The 7,551-nt window shown below is 36.8% G+C and overlaps 1 pseudogene; it reads left to right on the top strand.

Annotated features, from left to right (window-relative positions):
- The first annotated feature begins 1,431 nt into the window (after nt 1-1,431).
- Nucleotides 1,432-1,774, top strand: LOC106549797 (large ribosomal subunit protein eL36 pseudogene; annotated as a pseudogene).
- Nucleotides 1,775-7,551: the final 5,777 nt, after the last annotated feature.

Genomic DNA, 7,551 nt, shown 5'->3' with positions numbered 1-7,551 from the left:
ATAAACAATGTTTTCAGCCATGATAGAGGCATGTTAGGTCTTTGTGATTAAAAAAAAAACACTTCTAAGTCAATAGCTCTTAAATTCCAACAGATTTCTCCATCCAAATTCTAACCAGGCCTCACCCTGCTTAACTTCTAAGATCAGTTAGATTTAGTTTATCTCTGATAATATGGTCTTGAGGGAATCCTTTTTAGGTTGTACAGTTAAAAAATGTGAAATTTCAAGACATCGTATTTCAAGACTAATATGTATGAAATGGCATCTTCACACCTAAGGGAATACTAATGGAAATATACTTCTTTTGTATAAAGGTCCACCTGTCTATGAAAAACACAGCATTAAAACATACATATTGAACCTTGAATTAATTATAAAAACAATAAAGGCAAGATACAAATAAATAAAGGGAAAGATCCTGGGGATGTTTTCAAAGAATGGCATATGGCAAAACAAGATGCACAGAAGACCCTGGACCGTCTTTTAGAGGTGACAAAAAGGTTAAATTAAATATTGGTTCAAAAATAAGTACAAGGCTAAAAACCAATGAGTGCCATACAGTTGCAAATTCCTGTATGTCTGAGTTTAAACAATGCTTTCAGGCGATTATAAGGACTCTTGAAATGGGGGATGCTGAGGGGAGGGGGAGATGATGGAAAAGCCTTAAGTAATGCATGCAAAATAATTTCCCCAACTTTCCCCTCCTTAACTAGTACCACATTCTTTTGACTGTGTCCACATAGATATGCTTCATTATTTCTTAATCCCAGTGCAAAAGGAATGAAGATAGCCCCGATCGATAAGACTTAATGGACACCATCATGGAATAATATACAGAGCTTAGCCTCCAAAACATGTGTCTTCAATTTAAAATAATTCAGCAATCATGTTCAACCCAATCCTGATTACACAAAATGGGACTTTTAAACTCCCAGGCTTGGATCAAATTCTAAAGGGCCTAACGAAGTGAGTGAGAAAGAAAGAAAAGTGCTATGTTTATACATTCCAGATCTTTCGGATGAATTATGTGCACACAAATTTAACTATTTCTTTGAGTGTCTTCTCAACTCAACTGAAAAACTGCAAAGGCCCCAGAGAAACCTTTTAAGCTAGATCCAGCTATTTATGAAACCTTTTAAAACCATGATGATCAATGAAGTTCCTGGATTGAATAAACAATTATAAAATTCTGAACAATGATGTTGAAAGGCCTGATTACAAAATTACAAATGTAAGACAAACATATGTAGTTCTGGACAGAGTGAGTGTTATGGAGTTCAGTGTGACTTGCAACTAGATAAATGGATGGATTGGAAATTAAGAAATATTGCAACTGGCTAATATCAATGCTAATAAAATATAAGGAGCAATTATATGGTTTCAACTCTCTCCTTCTTCCGGCGCAGGCTTTGTGGCACAACCAGTGAAGCCATGGCGATCTGATATCCAATGGCCGTTAGCCTGAATAAAGGCCACAAAGTGACCAAGAATGTGTCAAAACCATGATACATGACACTGTTGACGCCATGGGCGACTGACCAAACACACCAAATTTGTACGGGACATGATCCGAGAAGTGTGCAGTTTTGCGCCATATGAGAGACGGGCAATGGAGTTGCTCAAAGTCTCCGATGATAAGAGAGCTCTAAAGTTCATAAAGAAAAGGGTAGAGACTCACATTCATGCCAAGAGGAAGTGTGAAGAACTCAGCAATGTCTTGGCAGCAATGAGGAAAGCCAAGAAGGACTCAATTCTGCATCCTGGCTCCCAATAAAGCTTATTTCAGAAAAAAAGGAATAATTAAATGATTAATGGGATGGAATTAATGGGGTGGGTTCCGGCTGCTGCTACTGCTGGTTTGCTCAGGGACACATGCACGGGCGCTTCATGCGCATGCACAGTACTAAAAAAGTTGCTTCTGCACATGCGCAGAAGGCAAAAGCAAGATGATGCTGCCTACAGCACAGCCAAGAGAACCAGTTCGGAAGCGTCGCAGGCCAAGTTACTACCTACTCAGCCTAACCAGTCTGTACTGATAGGAATCCACCTCTAAATGGAACCATTCTGGGTTTCATTGTTATCCATCCCACTATCTTCCTATTCTAGGAAGCTACTAATTTATTGATCATTGCTAGCACTTATGAGGATTTACAACAAATTTTAACAATATTGAAGTGATAAGCAAATGATGGTTTACCTATAGAATGAAATTTACAATTAATTTCAAAATCAAAAATAGCAGATTTTTATAAAATAGTATAGGTAATCTGATCATCAGGTTGAAGACTGTTTAAGCATATCATTTGTAAGAAGGTAGAAAGTAATGGAATAGTAGAATAAGATAATAAAAAAATGGCATCTACACTAACTTCCTGAGGACAGGGATATCCTCTATGCCATGGCCAGATCTGCCTTCTCAAGACATAATGCTAAGCGAAAGGATTACTCTAATACAGCTGCCACATGAATGTGCACCTGAAGGCAGGACAAGAAGCAATGGATGGAAACTAATCAAGGAGAAAAGCAACGTAAGAACTAAGAGAAATTTCCTGACAGTGAGGACAATTAATTAGTGGAACAGCTTGTCTCAAGAAGTTGTGGGTGGTCCATCACTAGACATTTTTAAGAAGAGACTGGACAGCCATTTGTCTGAAATGGTATTGGGTCTTCTGAGTTTCCTGAACTAGAGGAACTCCAAGAACTATTTTAGATGCAGGTTTTAATGATTACTTAAAATTGTAACTACTATATGCAGTTTGCAGAAAGCTCATTTTAAAAGGTGGCTTATAAATTCAATTAGTCACAAAAACAGGATAAGGAACAGAAAGAGAAATTCAACCATATCTAGAACAAGCTATGTAATACTCTGTCTTTCACTGACCAGGACAAAATAATTTTCTGGACAGCACTATTCCTCCATGCACATTAAAAGGTTTTGTGGGGGGGGACTTGTGTTGTTGTTGTTAGACCAAAGGCCTGTATCGGTAAGCATACAATCCCATAATTGCTTTCCAGACGTCTGGCAAAGAAGAGGAGCTGCAGTGAATGCAACATGAGTTTATTTCTTTTCCATTATTTTCACTGATAGATTCCCAAGAAGCTTTGGCATACAAAAGCTTTCTCTACTAATTCAATGGCAGGATTTCATGTCCTGGGAGAGCAAAATGTATTGCTCATAACTAACAATTACCACTTTTTACATAGCATAGAAGAATGTTTCTGTTTAAGATCCATTATTACGTTTCCATTTGTCCTCTGGAACAGTCAATAATCATTACAAATTTGTTGAGCCCATTCAGTTCTCTCTGACCTCACCTTATATACTTTGAGAGTGGTCTTCTTTTCCTCTGTGGGTTAAAGTCAGTGGCCCTTTTGTAATGTATGTGGATAAAGACTACCAGCGAGAGAAATTGTATCATTTGTATACTTTGAAAAGTATAAAGTAGTGTGTGGGGGGGAAATCAAATAAGATAGATGATAATTAGGTAGGCAGAAATGGGATCACTGTTTGTACATTTCAGCCTTCCCTTACTTAACACTAAGTCTGCTGGAGTTTAGGAAAACTGTCACAACCAGGCTATTCCCAAAAGCCTTTGGGGCTGGTTTAATGGGTGGGTTCTCATCCTGTAGAATGTAATTGGGTATTTTTAAAGTGTCATTTATTGGCATGGTGATGAAGATGATGGCGATGATATTCATGTTAGGGTTATCTCTAGATTTGCCTCAATATTTGAGGAAAAAACAAAGAAATTGCAAGAACACTCTCATATCAATTCATCCTCTCAGGTTACAGAAGGTTGCCTGCCCAGAATTGTCAATTCTACTAGCAGTTGCCTAAGAAGGGTCTACAGAGATTTTATGTTTTGATAAAACTGTCATTATTATGAAGAAAGAAGGTGAAATTCTCATGTTTATACAGTATATGTTTAATGATTTTCTCATTATTATGAGGGTGATGCTATTTTTGAAAGAATGAACTTAGGAAAATTGCATAAGAATCTCATGCAAAGAATGGAAAAACACGTCTTTCCAGGAAATGATGTCTAATCTGCATCTCTCTCTGTTTTTATAGCAGAAAACTCCCACTGACTGCCCTGATGAATTTCAGTAAGCTGCTACACTGAAATTAGAAGCATAAAAAGCTAAAACAGATTTAAATGAAAGTTTCTTTTTCAACTCAAGTTTGTAACATGGATATGTTTATGCACATTTTGGAGTCGATTTTGGAAGCGATTTGCTATTGCAAATTGTTGTTTTTTAATCTATCGGTCATAATTCTGGTAGTTTCTGGTGGTCTCAAATCCAAATACTATTATGGCCAAACCTTGCTTTGCTTTTCAAGATTAGCTAGGTGCTGCCACCTGGTGTCAAAAGACAACTACACATATAGATATACAAAAAAGGACATACCCCTAATTTTCTTCTGAAAATTTTGAAACTAAACATAGTCTCACTCTTACTCTCACATTCATGATATATTGTGTTACCACATACTTTGGAATTCCCCACATAGGAACCTTATTCTCCAAACCATCTGTATTTTAGAGTCTAAATCAGATAGGATGGGATAGGATAAAATACATGATGCCACAGAACTCAGGGTAGCCTCAGAGATCTTTCTTGATGCACTCCAAGCTCACCAGTCCATCTCATTTTTTAAAATAAAAAAAACTTGTTTCCTTTCAATTTTTGTTTTTTGTTTCACACAGGAAGCTAAAATGCTGCAAACACCCAAACTTTATTCTCCTATCCTGTTTCCCCTTAAAATAAGTCCTCCCTGGATAATAATCCCAATTGGGCTTTTGAGTGCATGTGCTAAAATAACCGCTCCCCAAAAATAAGCCCTCCACAAAAATATTGCAACATAACAGCAGCCATGAGGTGACCATGCTCTCCGCCTCCTGTGCCTCAAAAATAATAAGATCTCCCCGAAAATCAGTCTAAGTATTTATTTCGGGGGAAACATAGTACCATCTGGAAGGAGATATAGAAGCATAGGTAGCCACACAAACAGGCTGAAAACAGTTTTTATCTGTAAACTGTCAGACTCCTGAATGAAAAATAACTCTACAACAACATAGTACGACTTGTGGGCCCCGCACGACATACAATACGTTCGCATTGTGCAATAGGAGGACTGGGTGTTTGTTAGTAGGATTTGCTGAGCTAGGGATTTTTTTATTTTTCACTGTGAATTGTATTGTGTTTGGGGGGGGTGTACGAAGGGAGGCTCAGCCAATCTCATTGTACACATGTTGTACTCTGACAATAAAGGTTTGAAATGTTAAATTGAAATGAAATGTTACTTAGTGTATTTATATTTTAGTGATCTTTTGGGCCTCAGAAAACTCCACTGGGATGGGAGAGTGCCAGATGAGAAGTTAACTTGCTTTCTAGTAAATCCCATTTTGTGACAGACCATGTTTCCCATAATGTTTGTTTTGTTGGTGGATTCATTCTACCTCTTCCAACCCCAGCCGAAAAGATATATCATTGATCTTGGAATCCTACAATGATCTCCTGCTCTTGTTGTTCGATTAGCTCAGTGTTTCTGAACTTCAGCAATTTGTCTGGACTTCAACTCTCAGAACAATTGACGTTGAACATTGCTACTTTAATTATAACAATTATTCCCTCGATTTTTTATCCCAATGAGGGATTCTGATACCACATAATCTCTGTGCCTGCAGCTGAGGCTACTATCCAAATGGTTCAATGGGAAATAATTCTTTATCGTCATGTTTTTTCCAATAGAAAACAATTAAAACAGAAGCAATGTATCTCTCTGATGTAGGACAGTAACTATAGCGATGGGATGTTCTGAATTGCTTTTTGCCCTGGAAAGAGCAAATGTTTCTGAAAAGTCAAGGGCACCTCAGATATTCTGAACTGATTGACTTTGAAATTGTTCAAGATTAAATTATTCAGCTGAATGTAACATCTAATAGTAGGAACAACCCCTGCCTGCCTTACAGACAGGGAACGTGCTGTGCTGGGCAATAAATAATCTCTAAAGCCTTTCACTATGTGAATTTAATATGCTGCTAAACAAAGCTTTTATTTTCCACATGGTGATGAAGTCAAGAGTAAGTCAATACCCATTTGGCTCTTGATCAGGACATCATGACAAACTGTGAACAATCTATTTGTACAGAATTATCCAGAAAAGATCTGCTTTGTGGTTTCCTCATTTCTTAATATTCCTTTTTAGCAAGATTTGACTGACAATAATAACTTTGATCGCTTAAGAATGAGCATTGCAATCAAAATTGTTGTGGGAAGTTTAGCATTTCAGAGGGCATCATCTTTAGTAGGAGTGTCAAAAAATATCATTCTGTCTTAACGTCTCTCAATGGGAGAAGGCGGCACCCTTCTCCAAGCCTCCCATATTTAAAACTATAAGGTCATGTAATCCAAGGCACCTGTAGCAAAATAGTATATTTCAATATAATTTTCAAAGATGATATAAGTACATAAAGAAGATAGTCAACAGGTAGATTATGCTATATAATAATATAAATTGTTTTGTTTTGACATAGCACAATGTGTGATTTTATTCTTGATGAATGTATTTTATTTTTCTTTAACTACACTGAGAACATATGCATCAAAGACAAATTCCTTGTGTGTCCAATCACACTTGGCCAATAAAGAATTCTATTCTGTTCTGTTCTGTTCTTGCTTATTAATTAAATTGTTTAAAACAAATTATGGCTTGTACAATATGGGAACTGAATCTGTGTATAAATATGACAATCAGGTAAGCTGATAATTTTACTACTTAATAGGCAAAGATTTACTCTTTGGCACAAATGCCTTTCAGGAAAATGATGCAAACACACAACAGATTATTCACACAACACACTAAATTATAATGTGGTTATAATAGCAGCAGCAGCACACAATAAGGAAATCTACATATGCATGTTATCATTTGGTAGAACCCAGAAAGTATTAATACATGTGCTACCATACTGTTATAGTTAACATAATAACACCATGGGGTGTTACATGTCCATTCCTCTTGGACAAGTTGTGAAACGGTAGCAGTCCAAGTCCAAGTATTTCCTATAGGGAACCAAGATTGGTCTTCTATGAGAACTGAGAGTATATGCAATTGAATTTGCCACCAAAAAAACATGCACTGGGTTACACATGGAGGATATGCAGAAAGGACCATGATCTACATAGCTTCTTTCAAAATAATGAGCGGTAAGCAGAATAAACCATTTTTAAAGACTGTGGCTTTCTTTCTGAACCAAATCTTGTAAATTCCATAGATGGTTTTCTCTTTATTTCAAAGGAATTGGAATAGGCCTTATTTTTTATTATTACAAGTGTTTTTGTGTACATATGGATATCACAGCAGTCAAAATGATAGACCTTCCCCTTGCAGGCTTCTGTCTCGCTCTGCTTCAGCCATAAGCAAAAAACAGCAATTGTTTGCTAGAGCCAAGCCAGAGACCTTCAGCACAGGTATGTTCATAATTTGAAAAATCTGATAAGCATTAAAAGAAGTATATTTATTCATTGGGAACAGAGAAAGAAGTA

Source organism: Thamnophis sirtalis, unplaced genomic scaffold, assembly GCF_051295495.1.
Source record: "Thamnophis sirtalis isolate CommonGarterSnake01/CBP01778 unplaced genomic scaffold, rThaSir2_p1.2 scaffold_4, whole genome shotgun sequence".
In the NCBI taxonomy this organism is placed as follows: Eukaryota; Metazoa; Chordata; class Lepidosauria; order Squamata; family Natricidae; genus Thamnophis; species Thamnophis sirtalis.
This window is presented reverse-complemented; position numbering and strand designations above follow the sequence as displayed.